This window comes from Miniopterus natalensis, chromosome 6 (assembly GCF_054644295.1).
Source record: "Miniopterus natalensis isolate mMinNat1 chromosome 6, mMinNat1.hap1, whole genome shotgun sequence".
NCBI lineage: Eukaryota > Metazoa > Chordata > Mammalia > Chiroptera > Miniopteridae > Miniopterus > Miniopterus natalensis.
The window spans coordinates 91,590,253-91,611,653 of record NC_142086.1 but is presented as its reverse complement, the minus strand read 5'-3'; positions in this window follow the sequence as shown (position 1 = coordinate 91,611,653).

Here is a 21,401-nt window from a genome sequence, read left to right as displayed (position 1 = left end):
TGCCGCAGACCAGGCGGAGTCAACCACGGAAATCATTTCTCACAGTGTGGAGGCTGGAGGTCTGAGGTCCAGGGGTCCGCAGGGCTGGTTTCTCCTGAGGCCTCTGTCCTGGGCGTGTAGATGGCTGTCTTCCCCCGAGTCCTCACATGGTCATCTCTCTGGGTGTCTGGGTCCTAATTTCCTCTTATGAGGACGCAGGTCATACTGTATTAAAACCCACCCTAACTATCTCGTTTTACCTGAACCGCCTCTTCAAAGTCCTTCCCTTCCCACAATAGTCATGTTCTGAGGTGCAGGGGATTAGGGCTTCAACATGGGGACTTTGAGGGGGACGCAATTGAGCCCACAGTACATACCCACCTGAGGTTTTAACTGGTGGGTAAAAACAGAAGATTAATTTGGAGGTTTTTTTTTAAAGATGCACTTTTAAAAAAATGTTTTTATTGATTTTTAGAGAGAGAGGAAGGGAGAGGGAGAGAGAGAAACATCAATGAGAGAAACATCATCGACTGGCTGCCTCCTGCACGCCCCCGACTGGGGATGAGCCTGCAACCTGGGCCTGGGCCCTGACGGGAATCCAACCCTGACCTCCCGGCTCCTGGGTCAATGCTCAACCACTGAGCAACACCAGCTGGGCTGGAGGTAATTTCTTAATGTCCAGGGGTGTGAGATATTTTCGATCATCCTTTTATTATGTACTTATAATTTTATTAATTATGATCAGAAAATGTGGCTATAAAAGTCTGTGTTTTAGTGTTTGTTAGAGTGTTTTTGGTGGATGAGCACACGGATGTTTTGCTGTTTCCCAGGAGGTAACCTGAAGTCACCTGGGGAATCTAGGTGGTTTTTACAACCGCTGCGTTTGTGGTGTAAATGTCATTACTCCTCGAGTGGAGGGAAATGAAACTTAGACGGGCCGGTTTGGTTTCTGATGACGGCTCTGCTCACCTTCCGGGGCGATCCTGAAACTGCGGCCGAGACAAGGCCCTGGGATTAGGCGTGAGCCACGCCGTCTCCAGGGCCCCATCAGGCTTTGTGACCAGGAGCTGGCTATAAATTTGGACAGAGACCCAATTTCCATCCTAATATTAATCCTGACACCAATGTTGCTCTGACATTTAGGCATTTTGGGTGGCGCTTAGACTCAGTCCACTGAGCATCTTCCCTTTTGTAGGTAGGATCAAGTTCCTAGTTTCAGGCGGACCGAGGTGGGGCAGTGGGAGGGTGGGATCTGCTTCTGAGAAGAGTGTGAGCTCGTGCCCTCGGGGGACTGTCTGTCTGTCTCTGCAGAGCCAGGTTACAGGGAGTCGCACCTCCGCTCTGTTTCTCGCCCTCTCTTCAGTTGCTGGCTTCAGTCTCGGTTACACAGCCAGCTGGTAACACTGTTATCGGAAGGGCTCCGATGTGATGATTCTCTGAAGCCTTTAACTTGCTGTAGTTTGAGCTTTGTCACAGCTGCTCTGAGGTCATGGTTTCGATGTGGTTTACAAAGAGAAACTCTGGTCACGGTTACCCCAAAGGCAGGCACCACAAGAGGCCGTCAGAAGTTTCTAAACGACTCCGGCAGGTGGGCAGCAGTTCCTCCTGGGGAGTCCACCACTTGGCGAGGCCCAACGCGGGCCAGCGATGAAGGGGAGTCCCGCAGTTGTAGGAAGAAGTGAGGCTGTGCTCGGGCACTTGACGATGTCCGTCTGAGCTCATGCGCTACATTCTGCTGAATGGCATTTGGAATCTGATTTGGGAGGAAATGAAAGTTTGACTTGTGATGGTGAGGGAAATGGAGAGAAATGTGCATTTTCTGCAGATTTCTAAGGCCTTTATGTCAGTCCAGTGTTTTATAACAACTTCCAGTCTTACCTGCAGGGATTTTATTTTTTATTTTATTTTTATCTTTATTGTTGGAAGTATTACAGATGTTCTTTTTCCCCCCATTGCCCCCTCGTCCCGCCCCCGCCCCCTCCCCAGGCCTTCACCACACTATTGTCTGTGTCCAAAGGTTTTGCCATATGCACATAAATTCTTTAGTTAATCTCCTTTGCTCTGTTTCTCAAATAAAAACCTAATTTGGCTGCACCAGCCAAGCGCTTCATTCCCACTCTCTGTCAGTGTTTTTGCTCAGTGCTTCCCCCTTCCTCTTCTGGGCGCCTCCCCTCTGCCCACCTGCCTCCCCCACCCGGTCCGTGGAGCTCACTGCTTTTGACTTGTTTTCTGAGATGCTCACAGAATTCTCGATGGGAAGCTTCACTGGCTTGGAGACCCCGTTTTACCTCCACATGCAGGTTATACAGTAGAATCGAATTCCCCTTTTCTTTCTGAAAACATTGAGCTGAAAAGCCAGGGTCCTGGGCTGATCACCTGCCAGTTTCAACAAGAGCCATAGGGTCTTCCTTGCTGTGGCCACACGTCCTGTCTGCTCACCTGGGCTGGGCTCAGGGGCTCCTGCAAAGCCCTGTAGTTACTGCAGGACAGGCCGCTGTGCAGACTAAGGAAGGGCTCTCAGCAGGTGGGACATCCAGCCCCAGCCCTGCCTCCACCACGCGCTCATTGGGGGTGGCCTGAGGGTAGTGGTCACGTCACCTCTCTGGGCTCAGGTTCATCACGTATTAGGGAGGGAGAGAGGCCTGGTGGCTCCAACAGCCTCTCCAGCTGTGGCCTCTCTGGACAGATCCCCTCCACCACCTTCCTTTGCTCCCATTAGTTTCCCTGCTCTTCCCTCCCAGAGTCCACGTCCCTGGAGGTGACCCTCCCGTCTCTCACGCTGGTCTAGCCAAAGAGCGAGTCCTCTCTCAGAAGATGGCAGACATCTCTGACTGTGCCGCTCAGCTCCCTCTGGGCTGTTCTTGTGAGGCCTGGGCCCCACTGCCAAGCTGAGCTGGCCGGGGATCGGGCGTAGCTCCCACAGCAATGCCTGAGGTGAGGTCTGCTTCCCAGCCCGGCCTGTCCTTCCTGGATCAGGCGCAGCCTTCTAGGAACAAACCCCTCCTCTCAGCCCCGCTTCCGGACACTCAGCTCCTCTTCTGAGTCTTGCATTTCCCCTCCTTGCTGGTTCCAGAAAGACGGAGTCTGTGGGGCCCTGTAAGTCCCGAGGCTTCTCCAGGTGATCAGGACTTGGTTGCTCTTGGCGGAGTTTCTAGATATTTTTAAATGCTTTTAATTGATTTGAAAAACATGCCCACTTTGAGTTTTGTAGAGTTTGTAATTGTACCCCAAGGTCACTAACAGCCCATAAACAAGCAAAGGGAAGGAGGAGGCGGAGCCAAAAGAAGCAGTTTGTTTGGACTCTAACAACCCCCCCAAACTGTGGGGTTTACTCCCTGGACCCCCCAAATGGAGGGCAAGCTACCTCGCTGTGGATTCCAAGCCCGGGCTGCGCCCTCCTCTCCAAGGCTGGTGTGTTTCACGGCCACGCCCAGAGCTGACTCGCTGGGATGCCTGTGGCTTCCCTCACTCTGCCCGGCTTTTCTGGGGCATCGGGACCCTCGTTCCTTCATCCCGGTGCCTCCGGACTATAGGCACAGACTCTCCTTTCCCATCTCCTTCCGCTCGTCTTTCAGATGAAGCCCAAGCCCCTCTGGGACAGACGCCCTCAGAGGTGGGACGCAGTTCCCCGCGCGCTGGTGCCTCGGGTGGGATCTGACTGCGGAACAGGCGCCGGCCAACCTCCGGGGCTCACACTGATACATTGTAACACCCGTAGCTACAGTTCTGCTCCAAGCTCTTCTCTTTCCCGGAACCAGCCAGGGAGCCGCACTTATTCAGGACACACTTTTTATAGCAGAGATAAAAACAGATCATTGGCTGGAAAATGTGATTCTCCAAAGTGTTTGCTTGGAACTGGCACAGACCCCACTGCTTACACTCAGCGGCTCAGACCTGACAACATGGCCCAGAAGAATTCCCACCTCAGGGAGACGCAGGTCCCCTGGAAGTGGGCAGGGCCATGTGCTCACCTCCCAGGGAAGGGAGCCAGCACCCAGAACAATGCCACATCCATCATTTCAGGCTGACAGGCTAGACGTGTGACTTCATGAGAAAGGCGAGGCTCTGGACAGAAGCCTCCAAGCCGTAAATCTGTCCTTCCTGTCCTTGAGGGCACCTGAGGGAGATGGAGAAGACACTCTCTCTGGTTTTCACATCCTGTGCCAGCGACCTGGTTAGGAGACGAGGTCTGGCTCGGGTCTGACCCCCTGGGGCTCATGGAGTCCTGCCTTCAACCCTGTCTCCCAGGCTGTGGGTGCTTCATTGCTTTTCAGAAAGAGTGGAAGGGAGAGAGAGAAACATCGATGTGAGACACACATTGATTAGTTACCCCCACAAGCCCCAACCCGGGCTGGTGATCGAACCTGCCGCCCTCCGGTGTGGGGGCCGGCGCTCTAACCACTGAGCCACACCAGCCAGGGCTGACTTCATCTTTGATTCCATTTGGTGGCCATGTTGTTTATAAAAGTCACTTTGCTCCTCTTTGGGCTGACTCTGAGTTAAGGCTCTCGCAGCTGCAGAATCACTGTGGTTTGGAGCCCGGCCAGTGGACGCAGGCGTTGGCCTGAGAGAGACCTGGGCATCGTGCAGGCAGAAGACGCAGGAGATGGCAGGACCGAGAGGAAGAAATGCATCTGCTTCTCTGATGTTAATTAATTAATTGACTGACGCATGGATTAATTTGCTGTGCTAAGAACAGTTAACATGAGTCTATTTTCCCTGGTTTTGGAGGGATTATAGAACTGAACATTTTTGTTCACTTTCTGCAGGTGAATTTTTTTGGATTATCTTGATGTTTTGTCAGTGTGTCTTTCTCACAGGACACATTTCTTAGGTGGTGAAGCTTTTTTCTTGACTTTCAGGCTTCCTTGGAGTCCAAAGGAAGGGTGGGCACTTCTGTCTTGTGGCAACAATGAGTTCTTAGAATAAAACTTGAAACGGGAGAGAAATCTGATTTCAGGAAGAGTAGCCAGGAATTTTCCTCCCCAGAAATCACAGTGGTTTCCAGCGCATGGGAAACCTCTTTGCCAATAAAGTAAAATGGCCCTCCTGTAATTATTTTTCACTGACTTATTTTAAACACGGTAAATGAGCATTGGGTGCATGTCGGTGAGATATTGGAGTGTGGCGCCCAAGGCAGTGGCCTCGTGGTGGAAATGGAATTGCGTGGACGCCTCCCGACCATCAGCCACGTTTGTCAGTTTCCTTGTCTGATCCTCTCTGACCTCGGGTTGGGAAGACCGTGGGCTTCCAGCCATTTTCTGACCCTCTGCCCCGTTTTGTGCACCGCCCGGCGTTCGTGTTGAATGGGGTGAGTAACCGAGCAAACGAGTGAACAGACCCCGGCCCGTTGCGTTGGTGGGGGGATGGCGCCCCGGCCTTCTCCCTGGTGTCTGTCCTCCCTGCTGAGCGACCTCGCGGGACCCTGCTTTGCGGCTCTCGCTCAGCCCAGGCAAGGACAATGTCACCTTTCTTACTCCACATTGAAGAGAAGCCAGTATTTTCAAAAAGAACCCGATCGTAGTATCAAAGGAAAATTAAAAAAAGAAAAGCCATTTCCATCGTCTTTCCTACAAAAGATAAACAGTGACAGCGGCCGCCCGCTGACGTCTCCTGTCTGCCGGCCGGGCCGGAGGCCCTGCGGACCAGGTGGGGCTGTCCCCCCGGGCGGGAGGCCCTGTGGACCAGGTGGAGGTGTCCCCCCGGGTGACGGGACCCGAGGTCAGGGCGGCCGGCAGTGCCGGGGAGGGAACCGCGGGCTGAGGCCACAGCTCATGCTCTGAAGTGTTGCTGAGAGAAACGGTTCTGGTTTGTGTACCAATGATACTGGTTTAACACGAAATTCTCCTTTTTAAAAAATTTTTATGGAATTTATTGGGGTGACTGGTTAATAAAACTGTATAGGTTTCAGGTGTACAGTCCTGAGGTACATCTTCTGTACACTGTGTCGTGTGTTCACCACCCCAAGTCCCGTCTCCTTCCCTCACCATTGGGCCCCCTTTTCCCTCCTCTCCCTCCCCCCTTTCCCGCTGGTAATCGCCATGCTGTTGTCTATGAGATTTTATTTATTTTTTTGCTTAATCCCTTCACCTTTTCTACCCAGCCCCCGATCCCCCTCCCCTCTGACGGCATCTGAGCCTGTTTCTATTTTGCCATTGGATTGTGATCATTAGATTCCACGTATGAGTGAGATCACGTGGTGTTTGTCTTTCTCTGACTGGCTTATGCCACTTTCCATGATAAAATTCTCCTTCATGAGACCCGGCGACCTGCCTCGCAGGCACCTGGGCTGCACTTTTACAGCCGAGCTGCCTGAGTTTTCTGCCCACGTCCGAGCAGCAGCTCCTCTGTCGTCCACAAGAGCTTTGTTTTGGGCTGACCACAGTCTCCTGGTGCCCACCCACCGGCTCACACCCTCCTCAGCTCAGGCTTCTCCGGGAGTGGCAGGTGGTGGCGTTTCCCTCTTTCACTGCAGAGCAGTGGTCACAGACGTGGCGAGCTCATTGTAAACCCCTTTCCCCACTTCCTCAGTGTCTCTGTGCATAATTAAGCCCCTCGTGCCTTTCTCGCTCCCTCCCGCCAAGGGTACCGTCTCTTAGAGTCAGGGTTGCACAACATAAATGCGGGGTGGGAAAGGTAGGTTTACAGTCGTGAGAGTGTGAAACAGAGCTTGTTCTTGTGATATTATTTATTAATTGTTGAATTATTTTCCCTATGAACAACCGTAAACCTACTTTTGCTCACCCCCTATATTGTCATGCGGACTTTTCTCTGAAAAGAATGATGCTGGCACACTTTATATAATTATGATGTGACTGTTCGTCCTTCACTGTTCACATTCGCTTCTAAGGAAACACACTCTGCATTAACAAAAACAAACAGCACAGGCTGCTGAGATGCTGTTTCTGACCTGCCGGCTGCGAGGGCGAGAGGTTCCTTCCCAGGCCCCTTTCCAGAGAGACAGGGAGCAATGTCGGCTGAGCCGGGCAAGCCCAGGCCCCACACAAGCCTCCTCTATAATTTTGGATGCTCAGGAAACTGGACTGTCAGCCTTGATTACCTGGCTCGGGAGTCCTGGGTGCATCCGGCCACATTGCTCAACAGCTCGGCGGAGCCAGGTCAGGTCCCTGCAAACAGCTCAGACCTGCTCCGCAGGGCCGGGATCCTGCAGCTGAGGAGGGCGAGGCCACTCGGCCTGTGTTTCCATGAGACCCACTGTTATCAGCACAGAGGGCCCAGCTCTGTCGTGGCTGCAACGCACTTTCACCTCACAGCAGATAAACATCTGCAAACTTGCAGCTCTGTCCCTAACCAGGGACAGCCCCCAGGGCCAGCACAGGGAAGGCATGCCAGTGGCTAGATGTCATTGCCAAGCTCATTCCCAGAGCAGCCAAGCTGACCGAGCAGGTGGACTGAGCCTCCGCGCCATCGGCACTGACACCTGATCGGTTAGGTACGGTTATTAAGTATTGTTTTCTCTCCAGATGGCCGTTCTGTAGACCAGAAGCCCAGGTGAAATCAGCTGCCCACCAAGACAGCTGAGAGGGGCAGAGACACAGTCGCCCCGAAGCCTTCCCCTCTCACGCCAGACCGTGGCAGTCAGACGTGGACAACCGCACAAAAATATGTTTCCAAACGTTTTCTTTTCAACCTAGAATTTTGAGCTCTTTTTGTAGATATGAATTTACTTAAGTTTTATGGTGAGAGTTCTGTTAAAGTTTATATCACATGACTACATCTGAGTGACTGTATGTTATAAAGATACAATGATGTGATTTGCAAATGATTTTGAGAAATGTCCCATGAATATGCCTAAAATTTATTATTTCTAACTAATTCAAATGTGGCGTTTATGAGAATTGGTTTAAGAAAGGGAAAATGCACCACATGGTTTCATTGGATGCCTTTTAATAATTATGAAGGAAGAAACTGGGTATCAGCAAACATTTATTAAGAATTAACTGTGGGCAGAGAACTTCATTAGCTATAATGTATCTGTTCATTGAATGCTTGGTTTTAAGAGAAATAATTTATAGGTTTATCAAGGGGCATTATCCCCATCCCCATTTTATTTAATGATTGACATACATTGTGAAGTGCTTACAAGAGATTGAGTTAGCATCCATCGCCTTACATAGATGTAATAAAAAGAAAAATTATTGTCCTTGGTATCTACTCCTTTAATTCCTGTCCCGTGTACCACAGAGAAGAGCCAGCTACAGGATCATGTACATCACACTCCTGGTACCTGTCTTCCCTTGGACCTGGGTTTGTTAGAGGAAATATCTATGGAATGATATTCTCTGGGATCATGGGACTTGATGGCCATCGGGACCTGTTGATTTTACACGCAAAGTGACCGAGGCTGTGAAGTGAGTCTTGCTCAAAGCTTCTAAGCATGAGCTGAGTCCAAAACCCAGGTTTTCAGAGTTTGTCATTTGCCAATTTCAGCGAAGCTCAGCTTCTTCTCTAAAGGAAAAAATTCCTCCACCAGGCAGCTTTGGAAAGTTTACCGAGGAGCATTAATTATAGACTGGTCGTTCTCAGGCTGTGTGTCTGCAGCAAAGGACTGGAATGTGCTTCTGAGGATGTTTCTTCCATCAAGAAATAACACTGAACACCTCACCAAAGGAGACACACAAATGGTCAATCAGCATATGAAAGGCGTTCAAGATTGTATGTCATCAAAGAAATGCAAATTAAAACAGTGAGATGCCACCACACACCTATTACAATGGCCCAAATCCAGAAACTGACACCACCAAGTGCTGACAAGGATATGGGGCAACAAGAATTCTCACTCATTGCTGGTGGGAGTGCAGATGGTGCAGACACTTTGGAAGACAGTTTGGTGGTTTCTTACCAAACGAAACATACTTGCTCTTCCATGGACATAGACAACACTGTGGTAAAGACCAGAGGGGGTGGGGTGGGTGCAGGTGGGCAAAGGGGAGTGGAATGGGGGACGTCTGTAATAGTGTCAACAATAAAAATCAAGTAAAAAACACACACCACTAAACATACTCTTATTATATAATCCAGCATTGTGCTCCTTGGAATTTACCCCAAAGAGTTGAAAACATGTCCACACAAAACCTGCACACGGATGTTTATCGCAACTTTACTCATAATTGCCGAAACCCGGAACCAACCAAGATGCCCCTCAGTGGGTGACGGGTAAACAAACTGTGGTCCATCCAGACAATGAAACATTCTTCAGGGCTGAAAACAACACAACAGAAAATAAAAACAGCCCGGCCGGGCTGGCTCAGCGGTTAAGCGCTGACCTGGGATCCAGGCGATCGGGGTTCGATTCCCGTCGGGACACATGCCTGGGTTGTGGGCTCGATCAAGGACTCTCTCATCATTGATGTTTCTATCTCTCCCTCTCCTTTCCTCTCTCTGAAATCAATAAAGATATAGTTAAAAAATAAATAAAAATAAAATAAAAACAGCAACAACCCCCCCCCCCAACGAAAAACAAAAAATTATCAAGCCATGAAAACACATGGAGCAAACTTAAATGTGTATTACAATGGAAAGGAGCCACTCAAAAGCCTACATACTGTGTGATTCCAACTCTGTGACACTCTGGAAAAGGCAAAGCCATGTAGACAGTGACAGGATCAGTGGTCACCAGGGTCTGGGGGGGGGAGGGAGGGCTGGGTGGAGTGCAGAGAATTTTTTGGACACTGACACTATTCTGTATGATACTATAGTAGTGAACATACGTCACTATATGTTTGTTCAGAGCCATGGAATACACGACACTGAGACTGAGCCCTGATGTAAATCGTGGACTTTGGTGACTGTGTGTCAGTGCAGGTGACCACGGTGACAGGCTTGTGGAGGGATGTTGATCGTGGGGAGGCTGTGCGTGAGTGGCAGGCAGGAGGGACTCGGGAAATACTTACATTCCTCTCAATTTTTCTGTAAACCTAAAATTGCTCTAAAAATAAAGTATATTGAAATATTTCTCTAAAAATTAAATAACACTGGAAATTGCAGTGATATTCACATTTGACATTTAAAATTCCCATTTTTAATGGCTTGTACAAAGTGAAAATGGGAAATATATTTTCATGTCTTAAGAATGTCCACAGGAAGGTTTCTTATACTTCAAAATCCTGATGATAAGGAAAGTGAGGAAATGTAGGCAGTGAACTGTTTTGACCGCTGATGAAAATGGTTTTACCATTTCCCAGCAGAAGAACACATTGGTTTATGCCTCTAGCTCCATTTCTAACTCTACACTTCTTGAGTTAATTAAAAATAAAAACTGCCCGATCTTATTTTATGCAGCACCCAATTAGACATTTCCCCCTGCTAGATAATGACTTATGTTTACATAAAGAAAATAGTCAGTAAAAAGTAGCATACAGCCCGGCCGGCGTGGCTCAGTGGGTTGGGCGTCGCCCTGTGCGCTGAAAGGTCACGGGTTCGATTCCGGTCCCCCTTCCTCTCTCTCTCTGTTTCTCAGATTGTCCTCAGTGAGGATTTAAAAAAAAAGTAGAATGCATATTAAACTAATTTTTATCTTTGGGTCACATGAACTTCTAATCTGGGTAGTCAGCAGATCCTACGTAACTTACCTTTCTTACATGAACCGACGTGCGCCTGTGGTTCCCACTCCCAGTGTCCTCCCTCTCAGACGCAGTGATGCTGACGTTTCTCTCACAAGAAGGGCTTATTTCCTCATTTTCAGAATAGTTCCCAAAGTGCTTTTTTTGGATGATTTCATTTCTTCTTCCAAGAAGAAAATTGGCTAACCTTCCCTTAGCAAGTGGAGTTTTGTTTAGTCACAGATGAGAGCCTGAGAGGCCTGCGTGGGGAGCTGTGTGGGTGCGAGTCGGCCTTGGCCAGTCCAGCCTCCCTGGTCCTGTCCCAGGCTCTAGAATCGGGGGCTGCGTCCAAGCCCTCGAAGCGATGCAATTCCTATCTGTCTCTCCTCTGGTAAAAAAGGCAATAGGTAGAGATCTTTAGAACTAAACTGTGTATTCACCTTGTGCTAGGACTAGAATTTCTCTCTATTTTCATGTTTAACATCAAGAGCTCTAAGCTTTCAAATTTTTTCTGTGATCTGGTTCTTTGTCCAATGGAGACGAAACTAAGAAATCAGAACTTGGTTTTGAACAGACCAGTGATGAGTAAATTTGAAAAAATGTCCAGTGATAACAATACCCATGTTTCTATAGATTTTATGTAATGAGATTGAAGATGTTTTAATATTTTATTATATTTGCTGATCTCAAAAGTTTTTAACATTAAACATTCAAAACTCAGCCAGAAATTATTTAAAGGTGTCCTTGGGATTGGGGTTCATTTGAAAATAATTTCCGCCTCTTTAGAGCACTGCCTTTTTCCATCGTGAAAGTGCCGCATTTTTATTAGGCACACTTAGGAAATACTGAAGAGTTAAAATGTGCAGACACAGGGGAGAAAACTAAAAACAAGAGAACACTATCCCTGGCTGTCCTCAGGGGCTCCTTTTTTGGATTGGCCCATTCACATTTTCTGTAGTTGTTTAAAAATAAGCTCAGTGGCATCCTGTTGTATCATGTACATTAATATTTCCTAGTGGGAAATATTTACCTGCAGTTGTAAAATATGACCACTAAGGCAGCGCCCGCCCGGCCTGCGTGTGGCTGAGAAGGCGCTGTCCTCTCTGAGGGACGTCTCGCCCAGCCCCGCACGGCCCGCTCTCTGCCCCTGCCGTGCACGGCGGCCGGTCTGCCCGTGGATGGTGGATGACACCCATGGGCTCCCTCCCTGGTCTGCCCGTGGATGACACCCATGGGCTCCCTCCCTGGTCCAGCTTTTGTTCGCTTCAGCCTGTGGGAGGAGCTGCAGGAAACTGGAAGGAGAAGCTAGGGAGAGGCTCAGGCTTTCTCTCTCGGCAGCTCTCACTCCCTCCTCTGATACCCTCCCCCTTCCTCCCCTCGGGGGCCCAGGACCCTGCATTGTCCTCTGCAGGTCCTCTGACCTGGGCTGTACCTTTGTAAATAGCCTGTTTATTAAGCTCTGCTCACATCGCCCACTCTGTCTGCCCAGCAACTTCCTGCCACGGCTCCAACTGACAAATGCTTTTCTTGACAGATACAGTCAGACCCCAGGATGTTTGCTTTGCTGATTGGAGCAGATGGTCGCCCCCGCTTCCCTGCAGCCTTGTCAGGGTGAGCAGTGCAGGCCGCAAGCCAGACAGCACATGGCAGCCTTGGTTGCAACCAAAGTGGTGCGCGTATGTGTGATCGTTGTGGGTGTGAGTGTATGTGTGTGACTGTGTGTGTGTGTGTGTGACTGTGTGTGTGAGAGTGTGTGACTGTGTGTGTGTTACCACTGTGAGTGTGTGATCGTGGGTGTGAGTGTATGTGTGTGATTGTGTGTGTGAGAGTGTGTGACTGTGTGTGTGTGTGTGTGACTGTGTGTGTGTTACCACTGTGAGTGTGTGATCGTGGGTGTGAGTGTATGTGTGTGATTGTGTGTGTGAGAGTGTGTGACTGTGTGTGTGTTACCACTGTGAGTGTGTGATCGTGGGTGTGAGTGTATGTGTGTGATTGTGTGTGTGAGAGTGTGTGACTGTGTGTGTGTTACCACTGTGAGTGTGTGTGATCGTTGTGGGTGTGAGTGTATGTGTGTGACTGTGTGTGTGTGTGTGTGACTGTGTGTGTGTGTGTGTGACTGTGTGTGTGTTACCACTGTGAGTGTGTGTGATCGTTGTGGGTGTGAGTGTATGCGTGTGATTGTGTGTGTGAGAGTGTGTGACTGTGTGTGTGTTACCACTGTGTGTGATCGTTGTGGGTGTGAGTGTGTGTGTGTGATTGTGTGTGTGAGAGTGTGTGACTGTGTGTGTGTTACCACTGTGAGTGTGTGATCGTTGTGGGTGTGAGTGTATGTGTGTGACTGTGTGTGTGAGAGTGTGTGACTGTGTGTGTGTTACCACTGTGAGTGTGTGATCATTGTGGGTGTGAGTGTATGTGTGTGATTGTGTGTGTGAGAGTGTGTGTGACTGTGTGTGTGTTACCACTGTGAGTGTGTGTGACTCTGTGGTCTTTGTCTGCTCCCATCAATTCCACGGGGTGAAGAATTAGCAGTGTAGTTACTGGGTCAAAGGTTATACCTTTTTAACTTTGAATTTCCAGATGACTTTCAAAAATGTTAGCCTGAATTTACATTCTCTCTGTGCTTTTGCCAAGTGTAGGCTGTGAAACTTTAATTTTTTTTTGCTGTTTTTATAGGTAACAACAATATCTCTTTTCCTCTTTGACATTATATTTCTTTAAATGTGAGTTCAGCTGGGCTTTTCCATCTATATCTTGGATATTTCCACATGCTTGGTTGATTTTTCTATCGGGTTAATTTTTTCCATATTTAAAAGTACTATTTTTATATTAAGGAACCCAGCTCTTTGGCATGTGTAGCCAGTGTTCTTTTCCAATGTTTCATTCTATGTGGATGTTTATGAGTTTTTATAGGCAAATGTATCAACTTTTCATAGCTCCTGAATTTTGTGTCAGGCTGAGAAACGCCCCCCTCACTCTAAGATGGTAACTGAAAAACCCTGTGTCCATCTCTTGCACGTATTGCTCTTTTCACATGTGCAATTCCGACCCACTGGGGATTATTTGTGTATGGAAGGGGGAGGAGTGCAGGTTTTCTTTCAGTGGCCGGCTAGCTATTCTGCGGTCTGATGTGAGATGCTCTGACCTGGCCAGGACATAGTAACCAGCACAGCTTCCCATTGTGCACATGGCTGCCGTCCTGACTGTGCACCGGATTTTCAAAGACTTCAGGTTAAGTTTTACGTCTTCATGTTCTTGCATTGGTCTGTGGTAGGAGGATTTATAAGACGGCCCATCAACACCGGTGTTCATGCCCATGTATGTTCCCCTCCACTCGCATGTGGGCCGGACCTGGTGACTTGCTTGTAATGACTAGGATGCTGCAGACGTGATGGGCTTTCACATCAGCCCTTAGACAGCAACGGCTGTGACTGTCCCTTACCAGCACTCCTTCCTTCCCGGCCCCCCCCCCCCCCGGCCGGCTTTGATGGAGCCACCTGCCACGTGCGCCGCCCGTGGGAGGGCACGTGGCCGGGTGATGGCGGAGATCCCCAGCCACCAGCCGGTAAGGCACTACCTCCTTCCAACAACCAAGCGAGTGAGCTTGGAAGCAGGTCCTTCCCTGGGTGGGACGTGAGATGACTGCAGCTGATAGGATACTTCCCGGCCTGGTGAGACACCCGGAGCCAGAAATCCCGGCTAAACCATGTCCAGGCTCCTGACTCACAACAACTAAGAAAACAAGCCTGTGTTGTTCAGGCGGACGTGTTTTGGGGAAGTTTGTTACACAATAGTAGCAGACTCATGCACTAGTCCTGAGCCACAAAATGTTTCAGTTCCTGTAACTTTATGTTTTAATATTTGATAAAAGAAGTCTTTTCTAATTATATTTTCTCCAGACTTTTTCCCCTGGATATCCTGGTATATTTAATCTTCCAGATAAACTTAATATTGTTTTGTTATATACCTTCCAAAGTTTTATTCCTTTTTAAATTGATTTTTTGAAGGTTGAATGGATAATTTTAGACTTTTAGTTTTTCTATATAGAAACATTTACTCAACTTTTATGTTTCCTCAGTAAAGTTGTAATATTTTCATATTTGTTCTGAATATTCACTGTTAAGATGATTCCTAATTATCTGTTTCTGTTTTGCTATTGTAAGATTTTATTTTATTTTTTTCTATTATTATGATTTGTATATAGGAAAACTATTCATTAATTGAATATTTTAACCAGCCATATTATTTAATCTTCTTATGCAATCACATAATCTTGAAATAATGAGAATTATGCATCTTGGTCCTTTCCAGTACATAGACTCCTTATTTATTTTTCTTATTGAGTGGCATTGGACTTTTCTCCCAGAATGCTGGCTTACCGTAGTGGTGATAGCACTTTTGTATTGTTTGTGAAATTTGAATGGAGACTTGAAACTTTTACCATGAATTCGAAGCTGGCTTTTGATGTGATTAAATATAAGAATTGATCTGTTTTGCTTTGTATCGGGAATGGATCTTTGATTTTATGTCATTTCACTTTATGTGATTTCATTCTATTACCTATATTTTTCAGAGCAGAACAAAGTCACATAGTTTATAAATTGCAAAGTCAGGATTGCAGGACTTCTGTCTAAGGCTCTCACTGTCATTTCTCTGTACCCTGCCTCTGCTTGAAAACATCAATATTCTTCACATGAGTGAGTTGTTTAATGCCTCAGTGAATTCTTAGTGAAAGTTACTTTTAAAAATACTTATTTAAATTGCAACGTGGGCAAAACTCAGAGTTCCTGGCATTTCCCGAAGGAAGTGATGGTGCCGGTCATAGGCCATTTCCTATTGCGCCACTTTTCTTAGGGTTAGTTTCTTTAAGACTTCTCTTTCATACTCATGCTGGCTATAAAGTGTGAAGGAAGAAATATCATTCTTTTTCAAGGACTTTAGACGAAAGGACTTTAGAATGTGATGTAGAAGAGGAATGTAGACTTTGGAATCAGACGGAGGCTCTGAGCGTGGCCGTGATACTGAAGCTCTGATGCTTTGGGGGAAGTTCCTGAGCCGTTCCCTTAACTGTGAACTGAGAATCCTGCCTCCTCCACGGGGTCACCATCGAAACAATGATGTAACATGAGGAGCACCTGCCCGGGAGCCCCGGGCACAGGAGGTGCTCAGCCCTGTTAGTCCTACTGTGTGTATGTAAAGTGAGGCTGTGCAGTGGCATTAACCCACATGGGACGCCCAGTCAGCGTGATTTAGTAGGCATTTAAAATCCAGTTCCAGAGGTTTAGGGGCATGAAGAGACATGGGTGATGAGGCTGGGGCCACCCGAGGACGCGTGGCTGAGGGCAGGCATCCTGCTTCCTGCCCGAACCAGCCAAGGGAAGGCGGGAGAAGATTCACGTCGAGGGAGGAGCTGGAATTTGGGCGCGGCCTCCTGGCTCCGGCTTGTCCCACACTTCCATCTTCCAGAGGCTGTGCCTGGTGATTTTGCCTGTTGCATACCTCCAATCAATCACCCCTGCTAAACTGTGGCCAATTGTGCAATCCTCTCTGCTTGTTTTGTTAGGGTTTCCTCTGCTCTATCACTGCCAGGAAGAACTTATCCTTTGAGATTTCCTCTGGTACGTGATTACTTTCAGTAACTGCAATTTAATGAATTCCTGAGGATTTCGTCCTGATGTAGCCTCTATTTTTTTTTTCTTCTTAAATACGGTTCCTTTGTTTTTGGCTGCTTTTCTCTTGGATGCTTTTGAACAATTATTTTAAAAACATATCTGCAGCACATGTATATGTGTGTAACTATTTTGTTGATCATAAATACAGTGTTTGGGCTTCATTATTTTTGTGCCATCCAGCTTCATGTCGCTGGATGATAATCTGCCGTCGGGCACGGTCAACTCACTTCAGACCATGACAACCTCCTGCTCAGATGACAGGCAGCCTCCCACTTACTCTCCTGGGCCTCGCTTTGCAGTTCTCTAACACACGGAAGCCCGGGAAACCTTTTCCTGAAGAGAAAACCTGATCACATCTGCTCAGTATCTTTCAAGGAAGTCCCCAGAGTCACGCAGCACCATCCGGCCCCTGCCTGTCTCTCGGCCCTTTGCTCTCTGCTGTGTCCAGTAAAATGCAGATAATAATAGTAAACATGTGGTCAGATTATTGGAACAATTAAATGTTAATAGACAGGAAACAGAATGGTTGTGCACATGATACAGTTTCATTCCATGTTAGCTTTTATTATTAATATTATTACCCTTCATCTGGCAACTTAGTAGCCAAAGCATCGGGCCTGATCTGCCAGGAACTGTCTACTCAGCTCTGTAAGGGAATTCAAGATTGATTTACAAAATGCTGGATTTCTACATACGCTTGCTCCCTCTCGATGACTCCCTCTTGGCGGAAGCCATCACTGTGTCATGAGGATGCTCAGCAGCTCGGAAGAGGAACCTGCGCAAAGCCTCTTGCCAGCAAATTGAAGCAGGTGCTTGAGTCATCTGGGAAAAATCCTAAATCCCATCTAGGCCTCAGGCGGCTGTGGCCGCAGACAGTGTTGGGACCACAACCTCACAAGTGACCTCCCAACCTGCTGCTCCCATATTCCTGACCTACGGCAACCGTGAGACAACAAATGCTTATTGTTGTCTGAGCTGCTACCATCCACAGTAACTGGTTAAACAGCAACATACCCCAGATACAGAGTTAACTGGCTGCTGTTCTTTTTTTAAATCCTCACCGGAGGATGTTTTTTCCATTGATTTTCAGAAAGAGTGGAAGGGAGAGAAAGAGAGAGAGAAACACGGATGAAAGAGAGACACATTGATTGGTTGTCTCCCACACGTGCAATGACCTGGGTGGGGATCGAAACGGTGACCCTCCCGTGCGCAGGCCGAGGCTCTAACCACTGCGCACACCGCCCAGGACTGGTTGTTCTTTTAAGCCCACACTTCCACTAGTTACTTATTTTCTTATACCAAGAACCTTGATGTTCACATTTTAATAATAAATTGTTTCAAAATAACTATCTCTCTGTTATTTTTCCCTGTTTATATAATGTAAAATTGTTCAAATATCTTAATATATAAATTTAAAAAATTACCTTTATAATGTTATTCATTTTTAATATAAAGTGGAAGCTTATGTTTTTAAAATTTTAGCATAGTGGAGGGTATATTTGGAGTTTGGCAATTAATATTGGCTAGTGAGTGAGCAAGCAACTCTATTATGAGAATAAAAGAATTGTAAAAGATGAACCTAATTCTTAAAATTTAAAGTACTATTTTTATCCCTGTTTATTTGTATTTTTCTCATCGAATGCTTCTGTTTTTACAAGGAAACATAACCCTATGTTGAATGTTATAATCCCAACTAGTGATAATAAGAGGAATGAAGTTTTAAAAATAATGGTGAGCTAAAGAAACAAGACAGAAGACTCTCTTATGATATAATTCCACTTATATGAAGTTCAAAAAAATGGGCAAAACTAATTTGTGGTGTTTGCTTTCAGTATAGAGAGTGGTTATCTTCTGAGGACTCGGGTAATTATTGGGGTGTGCACCAGGGAGTCATCTGGGGTAATGAAAAAATTCTATCCATAGATCTAGATGTGGTTAAATAGGTGTATTCACTTTATAAAATGCTTTAAGTTGTAGACTTGCCTTGTGCATTTTTCTGTATGTGTACTTTATCTCAGGAAAGTGTTTATATTAAGTTGAAATAAAAGAAATGATGAAAGCCTGAAGCAGTGCAGATAGAGAGAAGGGGAGAACAGTACTTGATAGTAAGGATGTTTTAGAGGTAATATCTACAGGATTTGGTGATTGGTTTTCAGGAAGCCAGAGAAGTCGGCAGCCTGGTAGAAAGTGGTCGATACCATTGATGGAGACTGAAGTATTCACAGGAGGAGTTTGCGTTTGGTTCAAGATGTAATGATGTGGGGAGTAAGACAGGTAAGTTCTGAGTTAGGGATTCTGGGCCAAGACTCGGCCCAGGGGCAGTGGAAAGGGAAGGCCTGATGTGGGCGAAGGGTTAGGGATGGAGACACTTCGTTACCCTCGCAGTGAGTTTCATTTTGACTTTGTTCTGCACTGTGTCTGGTACGTAAACATTTTCTCTTTGGCCCGTCCGGCTGCTCCTTCCTCATTCCCTGCACCTGTTCTTGAATTGATCGGATGGAGGTTTCCTGCTTCACCCGATTCCCTCTCAGAGCTCTTATTACCTGTTTTGAATAGGGTTCGGGGCGTATCGCCTTCTCTTGGGCACTTTTATGGCTGTGCCTTCAGTCCATTCTGTTTTCATTGTGGAGTAAGATGCCTGTTTGTGTGGTTGAGATTTGTAGAGTTTCTTGGGTATATGTCTATGGTTTTCATCAAGTTATAACTTTAAATATTTTTTCTGTTGTGTCCCTTTCTCAACATGTGTGTGAGACTGGGAGGTTGTCCCACAGATACTGATGCTCAGTCTTTTTCCTTCCAGTTGTTTATTTCATGTTGGATAGTTTCCATCACTGTGTCTTCCCATTAACTAACCCTTTTCTCTACAGTGTCTAATCTTCGGTTAATTCCATCCATCCAACTGATCACATTTTCATTTAAAATATTGTATATTCCCCCTAGAAATCGGATTGAGGTCTTTTAATATATCGCACAGCTCTACTTAAAATATTTAATTTTTCCTCCACCCTCTTGGATATATGAACTATAGTTACAATAACAGTTCAGTATCTCGTCCACTGAGGCTCTTTGTATGCCTGTCGTTTTGTGGTTTGTTTTCTCTGTTATGCGTCACCACATGTTCCTGCTCCTTTGTGTCCTTAGTAATATTTGATCACGTGTCATTCATTCTGAATGTACCTTGTTGGGGTGCTGGATATTTTTCTTAATTCTCATAAATATCCTTGAATTTTATTGAGATGAAGTTATGAAAAGTCTGATTCTTTCAAGATTTGCTTTTAGAAGAGCAGCCTTTAGTGTAGAACATATTTTGCCCACTACAGAGGCAATACCCTGAGAGCTCTGCCCATTGCCCCGTAAATGAAGAGATTGCCCACTCCGGTTTGTAGAAGGCTGAGTTAACCCGAGTTAACCCCAGCCCTGCATCAGCTCTGGTATTTGCTCCCTTTGCTCCTCTCAGGTGTCCCCCCCATCCTCCAGCATTTCCCTCACAGGTATACACTGACCATTACTGAGCTGAGGATTTGGGGGGACTGGGCAGACTGCTGGAGTTTTCTCCAGGTGCAGCCCCCTTTCCTCACTGTTCAGCTCTGTGAATTCCACCTGCCGTGGTTTCTCCAGCCTGCCATCTCCATCTCCATCATCTCCATCTCCATCTCCATCTCCATCTCCATCTCCATCTCCATCTCCAGCTCCATCTCCATCATCTCCATCTCCATCTCCATCTCCATCTCCATCTCCATCTCCATCTCCACTGAGGCTGACCACAGGCCCCACCTGGGTTCACTCTCTCCAGGTAACAGTCTGGGGCACGCATAGGACTCACCTTGTGTGCCTTCCCGCTCTCAGGGAGCACTGCCCTATGTTGTCAGAATCCATTATCCAAAGATAATTGTTTCATACTGTTTTCTTATTTTTTGGCTCTTTCTGGTGGGAGGGTCAATACTGGTCATAAGCAGAAATCTAGATGTCTTCTTCTGCAAACTCTTTTGTTCCTTTCTGCTTTAAAAAAAAAAAAAAAAAGTGTGTAGAGAGCAACTTGTCTCATCCTTTCCCACTGCAGTCCTATAAATCTCACATTTTTAATTTATGAATCAGCAGTAAATAGGCCACACCTTGTGTTTTCTCCCCGGGGAGCCGACGAAGCATACCTTGCATTTCTAGTATCTCCTATCACTGAATTCTATCAGTGTGACTGATACTATTTCCTGAAAGAAGGTTTAGTTCTGGCCCTTTTCTTTTTTATGCCTTTTCAGCTGCTCCCAGCACCATCTGATCTGAATGCTGACTGACTGTGCTGGCTGTTGAGCGTCAGTGGCCAAGCAGGGCTGGACCTGAGTCCTGGCTCAACTACCCAACCACCACCTTCCTTGGGCTCTTACTTCCCGGGCGGGCTCTGTGCTTAGGGCTTTTACGTGGACTATTTCACTGAATTCTCACGCCCACCCTCCCTGACGGGCCCATATTGTTTTTGTAAGTTACAATATGGCGATCAGCACTCGAAGTCTGAATCCTGCCATCACCCCTATAACCTTGTGTTAGTGGGAAGTTCTCTAATCCCCCCAGGCCTTGGATTCTTCATCTGTGGAGTGAGGGTAATACCATCACCCTCACAGGGCTGCGGGGGCTGTAGGAGAAGAAACGCGTGGCATTTAGCATAGTGATGGGTGCACGTAGCGATGAGGAAAGGTGACTAGTTGTGCCATTTTTATTTGGACGGCTGAGATAAAAGGGATGTTGCTTTATAACATTCAGAGACATTTTGGGAACATGATAGGTCCCTCCCACACTGTCTGCTATAGGGGGGATGGTCATGGGTCAAGGGCCCCGGCTGGTAGGCTCTGAAACACCATGTTATCTGTGTGGAAGGTCAGAGCTCCCGTGGGTGGGAGTACAGCGGGGGAGCCTAGGGCAGACCTGTCCACGGAGCCCGGGGACTCCTCCACAGTTGGCGTAGGCTCAGGACGTCCTCACAGCTTTACTGAGCCCGCGCTGGACCCCACCCCACGTCCAGGGCCCTCTCAGCAGCCTCCTCTGGCTCTCTCCTTGAGTTCAGACTTGCGTGGGGGCCCGGGACTCCACCAGATTTTCCTGGCTCCATCCCCACTTCCTCTCAAATGCATTCCTCTCCATGCGACGCCTGCATGTTCGATCCTGTCGGGACTCTGCTGTTTGGAGGACCTGGAGTAACTCA